We start from the raw sequence: 10354 nt of genomic DNA, 5'->3' as shown, positions 1-10354 counted from the left end.
TCATGGATTGGATCTTAAATATTCTCTTTGGACATGGTTTTTGTCACTTTTGCTCATATTCACTTGTCCAAGCAAGTCATATGGCCAACCCTGAGATTAGAGGCTGTAGGGGGAACTCTTGCCACAGGGAGGGACTCTGAAGAGATGACCCAGTAGAGAATAAAAGCTTGTATTTTAAGCAAATTATACAAACACAGTTGCCCAGTCTCATAGTCAAAGAGGCAAAACTGGGGTTTGAATACAGTTCTGTTTAATTCTCAACCACTGCAATGATGCTTCCATTTTGCTTTTTCCACTTTGCTCATTTCAAGTATTTAACACATAGCATGTCTAACTACACAGTGCTTACATGCTCCTCACTGATTTAGCTGTTCTCCCTGAATATAACTTCTGGTCTGAATGAATAATAACCTTGACAAATATGTCTTCAACGTGGCTGAACTGCAGATCCCTGCTTTCTGATCAGCTTGGTAAGGCTGGGATAAGTACGAGTCTACTTTCCAGCTTCTGCTCCACATATCAAATAAAGGTGCTCCTATCTTCAACATGATGGATACAGATAGCTTCTTTACTGCTGTAGGGAAATTCACAGGGACCAAATTTTAGCAGCATGGCCTTAAACCCTGAAGAACCATCTTTAAACATGGACAAGAAACTTTTTAGGATGATTTCCAACCAGAAACAAATTGTGGTGGTTAAACATACTCTACAGGAAGTCTTGTTTATTGCTGGTCTCAGGGAAGTGAATTAGTGAGGTTCTGTCAACACACTTGGATCATTTCAGAGGGGGTTAGCCCCTCCAAAGTCTACCCACCCATGTCATCTTTCAAGACTCATAAAGAAAGCCACAGATTTAAAGCTTCCTGTCTTTTTTTTTTGCCAATGTGAGGTAGCTGCAGAATCTTTTATGCTTTATTTCCAAACAGAAAATATATTTTGCTATGACAGGATCCAGTTTTAATCATGTATCAGTGATTGTTGTGGGCTGAATTCTTCTTTTGTAGGCAGCAATTTGGACCCTTTTATAAAATCAACATTTGCAAAAGCTACCTTATAACTTAAAAGCTGACTTTGTTTTTTAAAGAATATTATTGGAAAAGAAAATAAATCAAGAGTATACAACTATCTTTATTACAATCTCTTTGCAGAGTATGACTTCATTGTATTGCCCTTCAAGAAACTGTGTTTACTTTCTCAAGTATACACATCCAACCAGTCTCTGAGGGTTCATCTCTATAGTTAGCAATATACTAAGATTTATGGTCTATTAGAGACAATGAAAGTAAGACAGAATTGTATAAATAAAAGCATAATTTATAGAGTTTTAAACTTGAAACAAGGCTTCTTTCCAAAAAAGCAGTTATTTCCATGCTAACTTGCCTCCCAATAAGCTCTTGTGCACATATTGGGATTGAATATTTCACAAACTATCATCTAAATATATTTTTTTCATTGGATAGTTGGCATATGTGAAATCATGATGAAGCATAAAAAATCATAGTTAATGTTTTTCAATATTCTTTTTTATGCCTTTCAAATCTTAACAAAAAGGACATATCAGGGGCCCCAAAGCTAGAATAAGACATTTATCAGAAAGCAAGATCATAATATAGGTGTTCTTCATATGTGCCTTCTATGAATTTTCATCATGTATTTTTGTGTAAATAAAATAGAGAAAATGAAAATTGGAAAATTTGATTCTGACCAAAGAATGCTCTTCAATTTCCTCCAAATTTAAGGCTTCATTCTTACCCAATACTTAACAAAAAGCAGTGCCCATTTAGACTTGGCAATCATGGCTTGACTCCTGTTGTAGCTTTATAATTTTCTGTACAAGTAGCAATCACTGCAGTAGTTTTGATTAAATGATTACCCATAGGCCTGCTCTTGAATGAAATGACAAATATTCACTGAAAACATTCAAGTAGACACTGTAAACTTGGAAAATTTCTAGGATGATTGTGCTCCAAATGGCATTATGTGTTAGTAATAGCAATGATCTACAACTCAAACTTTAGAATCTACTTTCTATAGAGGGAAGAAACTGGCTTCATTGACTGAAAATGATGGGTGGCGAGAGTTTTTAAAAATTTGATGTAAGGAAACAGTTTGGGGAACTCAACACTTTCTTGAGTACTTGCAGAAAGTATGGTGGATGTGTGTAGGCTGATATGTATACCAGCAACAGAAAAAAATATCTTGAAAAGAGACACAGAAAACCAGGGAATTGTGTCTTCCTCCTTTTCAGTTCCCATCACTCATTCTATTTGTTGTATGAATAAGAACTTGTTTTCTTTGGATACCAACAAGAAAAAATGATTTAGGCATTCAGATAAGAAAAACATCACACATCTTATTTTAATTTCTATAATCTCATTGCTAAGACAATTGTATCTCTAGAGAGTAATAATCTGTGCCTTAGCTATATCATCTTCATTTCAGTTTTTCATTGTTGCATGATGAGACACTAGTGGGGTAGACTCAAAATAGTCAAGCATAAAGAAGCTGCAGGCTACTTTCAAAATACATATTCACAACTTAAAAATAAACTTAACTTTTGCAAGTACTAGGTTTTAGAAACATACTCTGTGTTTTACTTGGAAAAACAACAGAATTATTCAAATATCTAAGTATTGGGTGGTTCTAGATACTTCTGTTTATTTCTTTTCAGTTGACAAGTGAATATTGTATATATTTATTGTATACAACTTGAGGTTTTGATATATGTATATACATTGTAGAATGACTAAATCAAGCTAATTGTTCTAGAGAGACTTTTGATCTTAGCAAATCCTAAAATGATGCTGATTATAGATTAAGAGTTCAAAGGAATGCAGTGCATGGGGAATTAATTTATGCCACTGATACTGAAACAAATTATTTGCCTTTGAAGTTTGGAGGCTTTACTAATGCAAAGATAAAATATATGGGTTGCTGCTTTATTTGCAAACCATAGAATAAATATTCACTTTGGGTTGGATGTAAAGTTTTCTTTCACTAAAGCATAATCACATTGGAAATTTATATAATGATACTCTATTAATAATTTAAAAAAATTAACTCAACAGGTTTTAGGAGAGAAGCACCGAAGGACACGAATTTTCATTTTCACTTTGCCATTAATTGCTGTGTGATTAAGTGTTGATTTCAGATGAATGAACCTACCTCAGTTTTATCTCCAATCTACAATGGAAGAGAGGGTCTTAAAAATTAGGACTCCCCATGGTTAATTCTAGATATGATTTGGATTTTGTTACTGTAAGCCCTACGTAGGCATAGTTGGGAATTAAACAGAGGCCTAAAATCTCTATGAAAAGAGAGTGTGTTAAGTCAGCTAATTAAGAATGAATGGGAGATTTTCAGTACATCTTTCTTTAACAGCAGCAAGAAAGGCAAGGCCAAGAGTGTAGAAGATAAGGTAGGATTGGCAAGGGTCTGGCCAAGAATGGGAAGAAAAGAGAAGAGCTTCTCACAGATGTCACCATAGTCATAAAGAAACGTCAGCAGAAGGATTTATTGTAGACAATAGCCTTTCTTCTCTAACACCGGTGATGACTTAGAGCCTCTTGAGAACGGACAGTTTTAGTCCATGTGGCATCCAGCAGAGGACAGAGTACGAAAACTGCATGTTCACATTGACATAATGCTTGGAGTTTACAAACCATGCCCCCATGTTAGCCTACTGTTTCTTTTCAATATTTTAATGGCTGAAGCAGGGAATGAATACAGTGGTTAGGCATATGGACTTTAGAGTCAGACAGTCCTGGGCTCAAATCCTGTTCCATCCTCTCTTGTCTGAACTGACTTTGGACAGTCCGTTCGTTTAACAAAGATGTGTCGAATCTGCTGTGCTATACACTGAGAATACAGAAGACAGGTAATAAATAAGTAAATGATGATTTTAGATTGTGATGAGCGCTCTCAAAAATAAAATGTGGTTATGAAAAGGACAGTAATGGAGCCTGGCTAAATGGGATTGGGTTTCAGGAAAAACTACTCCAAGGAGGCAGCATTTGAAATAAGACAGATGAGAAGAAGGAGCCAGCCACGAAAGATCTATTGGAAGAATGCTCCCAGAAGAAGAAACAGCACATGCAAATGTCCTGTGGCAGGAAAGTGCTTACCTGGGCCAGAAAAAGCAATTCAGCTAATGTCCCTGAGTGCTGTGAAAGAAGGGGAACATAGTGTGTGATGAATTCAAAGAGGTAATTAGAGGCTAGGTCCTGTGGGGCTTATAAGACATGAGAGGACATTTAGATTAGATTTTTCTTTATGCAATTAAGCAACTTCAGTTGGGGGTGGGGGGGGGGGTGGGCAATGCAAAGGGCATGACAGTATTTGTTTGATGATTTTAGGAGATTGCCATTAATATTCCAACAAAGTAGATCAAAGAACAGTGAGAGTGGAGACAAGGATTCTAGTTCTGAGGCTATTTTAGTTTTTGAGATAAATAGCTTTCCAGTCTCAGCTTTCTTATTTGTAAAACAGGAATAATAATAGGTACATCATAGGGCAGCTGTAAAAATAAAATGAGAAAAGATAAATGAGCAAATACACAACTCTGACAAACAGTGAGCCTTCAATAAACAGAAGTTGTCATTGTCCCCCATATATACACAAGAAAACTGACTCTCTTAGAGGTTAAATGACATTGTCAAGGTCAGATAGCCAAAATACATAGATGGCTGGAGCTTGAATCCAAGTTGTAGAATTCCAAAATTAGTGTAAGTCTACATTCACATAGTTAGAAAAGGATAGAGTTCAATTCAACAATTGCTTCTGAGACACAGAAAGAATGCAAGAACAGCTAAGGAGAGGTCATGTGATGAGAAGCGCTTGTCACACGTGGCAAACTCTGAGTGATTTTGAATTACTGGTGTAAACAGCATATAAAGGAAGAAAGAGGAGTTGAGGTTGGGAGAAAAGGATCAGGGGTGAAATGATTACCAACAGGAATGATACTACAGTTGAAAGTAAAAGCTGTGACTTCTATAGGCTGAAAATGAGTAGGATATCTAGACTGCCAGGGAGAATGGGGCAATAGTGTCATTAAGTAAGTAGGAATTGACAGACGTTAAACATGCTACTTGACTTATACTGTCTCATATGAACCTGATAGCATTTGCTTGAGCACTCAGAGTACGTGGTTACATATGTGGAGATGGAAGCTTTGCTACATTAAGTGCCTTGTTTAAGGTCACTCAGATGGCAAATAAATGAACCAAGAGGCGAGCCTAGATTACTTACCTATAGTTCAAGCTCCATCTATTGTCTACATTTACATTATCCTATGTGCCCTGTGTAATAATGAAGATGGTTGAGAAAGAGCTAGAAGCAGAACAAAGCAGAAGAGGTGGATGACAGGACACTGAGGGCATGAAGGAAGATTTAAAGAGAAGGCAGAAGGAGGAGGATAGAAATCAGCATCTGTCCAGATAATACTTGGATATAGGTTAATGTTGGGGAATTGGGAAGAGAAGAACATAGTGCCTAGAGGATGGTAGAGACACAAAGACTTTAAGACGTAGGAAAGGAGGGAGGGAGGAAGGGTGGGAAAGAAACTGGCAAAGGAGAAGAGGGAGAAGGCATGGGAGAGGAAAGGAGAGAAAGGCAGAAAGAGAAGGGAAGATATACTGGCAAACAGGCTGTTGGGGAGATTATGGCCAGTGTAAGCAGATGACTATGCCTGGGGAAAACATCTCTCTGAGTGGGAAAACAGGCATATGAAACTCTGAGTGGATAAGTACAAAGAGCCAGTGATAATTCATAGCAGTTACAACAGTGGGGCTGACATGGTCTGGAGCTGGAGAAGACTGGAAGAAATTTTCCTCTCCATTGCTTCCCCTCTCTCACAGCACTCAGGAACATTGGCTGAACTCTGTCCTTTCTTGACATGATTATATTTCCTAAACCTCAAATAAGGACACAAAACCTGATTTAAAAATAAAAGAAAAACTTTGCTGCCACTTCCACATAGGAAAGATAATCTTAAAAATGTAGTTAGTTGGCATTTTTAGAGTATTGTCATGATAATATGACTATAGTAATGAAGAATAGTTGAAATTGAGATATCTCAGAAATTCCAGAAAATGTGGTAATAACAATTAATCCTTTCTGAGTGCCAAGCATTGTTCTAAGAGTCATTCAATCCTCTCCACAACCCTGTGAAGTAAATTCTTTTATAAACTTTTATAAACTCCACATAATAGATAAGAAATCGGTGGCACAGAGGGGTTGAGTAACTTTTCAAGGTCATAAAAATGACAAATGGCAGAACTGGACCTACATTTTGTGGTTTCCAACTACTACATGAAATTCCCAAAGGGCTTGATTACATTTCTTTTAGTTCTGTTTGATGGCAATGTTATCTCAAAGAATTTTGGAACAGACAGGTTATGAGTGTCACAGGTTCTGTTAATTTAATCTACCTTTTAAAATAGTTATATATAGGTAAGTAAAGCATTATGAGCCATCAGATAATTTAGGCAAAGAGCTTTAAGATCTTCATAGGGAGCTGACATGAATAGTACTCACTCCCTCTTTCAAAATGAAAAATATCTTGCCAGACAAAGGTGAAAAGTCCCAAGCCAAACACTAAAGTAGGTTGTATTTCTTTCTATGTTGCTTTATGAAATATTGGCAGCCAGACATATTTCTCAACCCTAGAAGACATAAATCTTTCCAAGGGAAACCAAATTTCTTTGGTTTGGCTGCCAAACTATGACTTCAGCCTTGAATCTCATCTCAGAAAACTGTAAACACCCTTTTCCTCCCCTGTGTTTAATTTTAAGCATATCTTCCCTTCCCGAAGACCATCTTTCTTCCTTTTCGGTGGCTGTCTCTCACCCTATCTTATCCTGCGTGCCAACCTGTGAGTGCTGACCTGCTGAGAGATGGGCTGTCCAGGCCAATTCAAGCCCTCTGCACTCCCATCTCATGCTCACGCCCCCCTGTTCTTCTTTCCTCTACTTTATACATTTTTCTTTTTACTAATAGTTCTTGGCTTTCGATTCACATTCCATTGAGGGTTGATGATTTCACTCTGTAAGTTTTTTCCCTGGACCTGCTGCTGTCTCCTTTATCATAGTGCCCCTTGACTTCCTACTTTGTGCCTATATGGCAAAAAGATTCACAGGTTTCATTTAAAAATAGTCTTAAATCACTTTTTTTCCAGTAACCAAAGGCTAATTGACTAGATCGACTCATGAGCAATTAGATCCACATAAATAGGCAAACATATCTGAAGCTATATGTGCTTTAGGGTGAAGACAATTAAGGTTCCTACGAATGGGGAAGGGATGATGTTCATACTCCAGAAATTCCGATCAGCATGATATCTCTGGGCATTCATATGAAGGAGAGAGTAGGGTGTAGGGGAATACGCACTAGACTGGGAGACAGGAGATCAGGTCCTAGTCCAAGTTCTGACTCAAGACAAACCAGCTGTGTGACACTGGGAAGAAAGCTATCCCATCATTCACTCTGGGTGTCAATTATGTAAAATAAAGCAGACTAGGTAGATTCGAAACCTGGATAAACCTTAGAATCTCTTGAACACCTCTGGAGTTTCACAGTAAAAATAGAAATTAGGGCTTCAACGCAGACATACTTAATGAGACTCCTCAGGAATAAAGCCCTAGAATCTGAATATATGGTTTGATGTAGCCACCCCAGTCTAGGTTTAAGGACCAGCATCAGGAGGCCTTTTGATTTGTTAAACTATTATGTCCTTCAAGTTTCATCAGTATTTCCCAGGCAAGGTAAATTATAAAACAGGAACACACACCACTATCTGCTAGAATAATGCTTCAGAAATGGCTAGTGCTGAAGTGAGCAATAGAGAGAGCCAGAAGGGCTGAACTTGTTGCTCTGGACTAGTTTATAAGCGCTTGGATGCTCAAGCGTTCTCATACAGCAAGTAACAGCAACAATCCCTCCTCCTATATGATTTTTCTGTCTTAATATACTGTAATCACAATCATTTTCAAGGCTACCGCTAAAAATAGACACATTAATTTTATACAGCCGTGATTTATACTTTTATATAGCTATATTATATAGCTGTGATCTGACCAGGTCTGTTTTTACCTTAAAGATACTTGTCACATCCCTCCCATAAAGATTATATCCTTGGCTCTTGGCATCTTATTGGCATATAAAAGTGCCATGAGAGGAACCACCTACAGCTGCAGTTCATAAGAGCCAGGTAAGAACAAGGCCTTTCAGGATATGGGAACTGGTTGATCTCATTTCTTTCTTTCCCCTCCAATAATCCTTTCCATGTTAAAAACATTATGATTTCTTTACTGAGAATGATGATTTCCAGTTTCATCCATGTCCCTACAAAGGACATGAACTCATCATTTTTGATGGCTGCATAGTATTCCATGGTGTATATGTGCCACATTTTCTTAATCCAGTCTATCATTGTTGGACATTTGGCTTGGTTCCAAGTCTTTGCTATTGTGAATAATGCTGCAATAAACATACGTGTGCATGTGTCTTTATAGCAGCATGATTTATAGTCCTTTGGGTATATACCCAGTAATGGGATGGCTGGGTCAAATGGAATTTCTAGTTCTAGATCCCTGAGGAATCGCCACACTGACTTCCACAAGGGTTGAACTAGTTTACAGTCCCACCAACAGTGTAAAAGTGTTCCTATTTCTCCACATCCTCTCCAGCACCTGTTGTTTCCTGACTTTTTAATGATTGCCATTCTAACTGGTGTGAGATGGTATCTCATTGTGGTTTTGATTTGCATTTCTCTGATGGCCAGTGATGGTGAGCATTTTTTCATGTGTTTTTTGGCTGCATAAATGTCTTCTTTTGAGAAGCGTCTGTTCATGTCCTTCGCCCACTTTTTGATGGGGTTGTTTGTTTTTTTCTTGTAAATTTGTTGGAGTTCATTGTAGATTCTGGATATTAGCCCTTTGTCAGATGAGTAGGTTGCGAAAATTTTCTCCCATTTTGTAGGTTGCCTGTTCACTCTGATGGTAGTTTCCTTTGCTGTGCAGAAGCTCTTTAGTTTAATTAGATCCCATTTGTCAATTTTGGCTTTTGTTGCCATTGCTTTTGGTGTTTTAGACATGAAGTCCTTGCCCATGCCTGTGTCCTGAATGGTATTGCCTAGGTTTTCTTCTAGGGTTTTTATGGTTTTAGGTCTAACATTTAAGTCTTTAATCCATCTTGAATTGATTTTTGTATAAGGTGTAAGGAAGGGATCCAGTTTCAGCTTTCTACATACGGCTAGCCAGTTTTCCCAGCACCATTTATTAAATAGGGAATCCTTTCCCCATTTCTTGTTTTTCTCAGGTTTGTCAAAGATCAGATGGTTGTAGATATGTGGCATTATTTCTGACGGCTCTGTTCTGTTCCATTGATCTATATCTCTGTTTTGGTACCAGTACCATGCTGTTTTGGTTACTGTAGCCTTGTAGTATAGTTTGAAGTCAGGTAGCATGATGCCTCCAGCTTTGTTCTTTTGGCTTAGGATTGACCTGGCGATGCGGGCTCTTTTTTGGTTCCATATGAACTTTAAAGTAGTTTTTTCCAGTTCTGTGAAGAAAGTCATTGGTAGCTTGATGGGGATGGCATTGAGTCTGTAAATTACCTTGGGAAGGATGGCCATTTTCATGATATTGATTCTTCCTACCCATGAGCATGGAATGTTCTTCCATTTGTTTGTATCCTCTTTTATTTCCTTGAGTAAACTATCGCAAGAACAAAAAACCAAACACCGCATATTCTCACTCATAGGTGGGAATTGAACAATGAGAACACATGGACACAGGAAGGGGAACATCACACTTCGGGGACTGTTGTGGGTTGGGGGGAGGGGAGAGGGATAGCATTGGGAGATATACCTAAGGCTAGATGACGAGTTGGTGGGTGCAGCGCACCAGCATGGCACATGTATACATATGTAATTACCTGCACATTGGGCACATGTACCATAAAACCTAAAGTATAATAATAATAATAATAATAATAATAATAATAATAAAAGAAAAAAAAACACTATGATTTCTTTTGGGGTAATTATTTCTTTGATTCTTGGGTAATTGCCGCAGTTTAATTATTGGCTTCCTTTCTTCACACGTTCCTCTATCTATTCCCTTTGTCTACTGATTCGGCCATCACTCCCACAAAAAGCAGTGTGCTTTGGGCAACGGGGTACTAATAGACGTGATGCAAGCAAAGGCTTCAAATGCGCTTATGCTCTTATACTCTGCCATGGAAAGAGCCTCTCCCATGTAGCCGCCACTCTGCTGCCTGGGACCCAGAATGAACTGTGTATGGAGTATATCTTGGCCATCTGCCCCACATCTTTAAGCAGAACCCAGCTTACAAC

The 10354-nt window shown here is 38.1% G+C and overlaps 1 long non-coding RNA gene across 1 annotated transcript in view; it reads right to left on the bottom strand.

The window, feature by feature from the left end:
- Nucleotides 1-287: 287 nt before the first annotated feature.
- LOC129054745 (uncharacterized) overlaps nt 288-10354 on the bottom strand; it is a 444081-nt gene continuing 434014 nt past the window's right edge. Inside the window, exon 11 of the long non-coding RNA XR_010136531.1 lies at nt 288-574. This is a non-coding gene — a long non-coding RNA (uncharacterized LOC129054745). The remainder of the gene's footprint in view (nt 575-10354) is intronic.

The sequence above is a fragment of the Pongo abelii genome, chromosome 13 (genome assembly GCF_028885655.2).
Source record: "Pongo abelii isolate AG06213 chromosome 13, NHGRI_mPonAbe1-v2.0_pri, whole genome shotgun sequence".
Classification (NCBI taxonomy): Eukaryota; Metazoa; Chordata; class Mammalia; order Primates; family Hominidae; genus Pongo; species Pongo abelii.
Note: the sequence above shows the minus strand (reverse complement) of the source record. Positions and strands in the feature narration are given on the sequence as shown.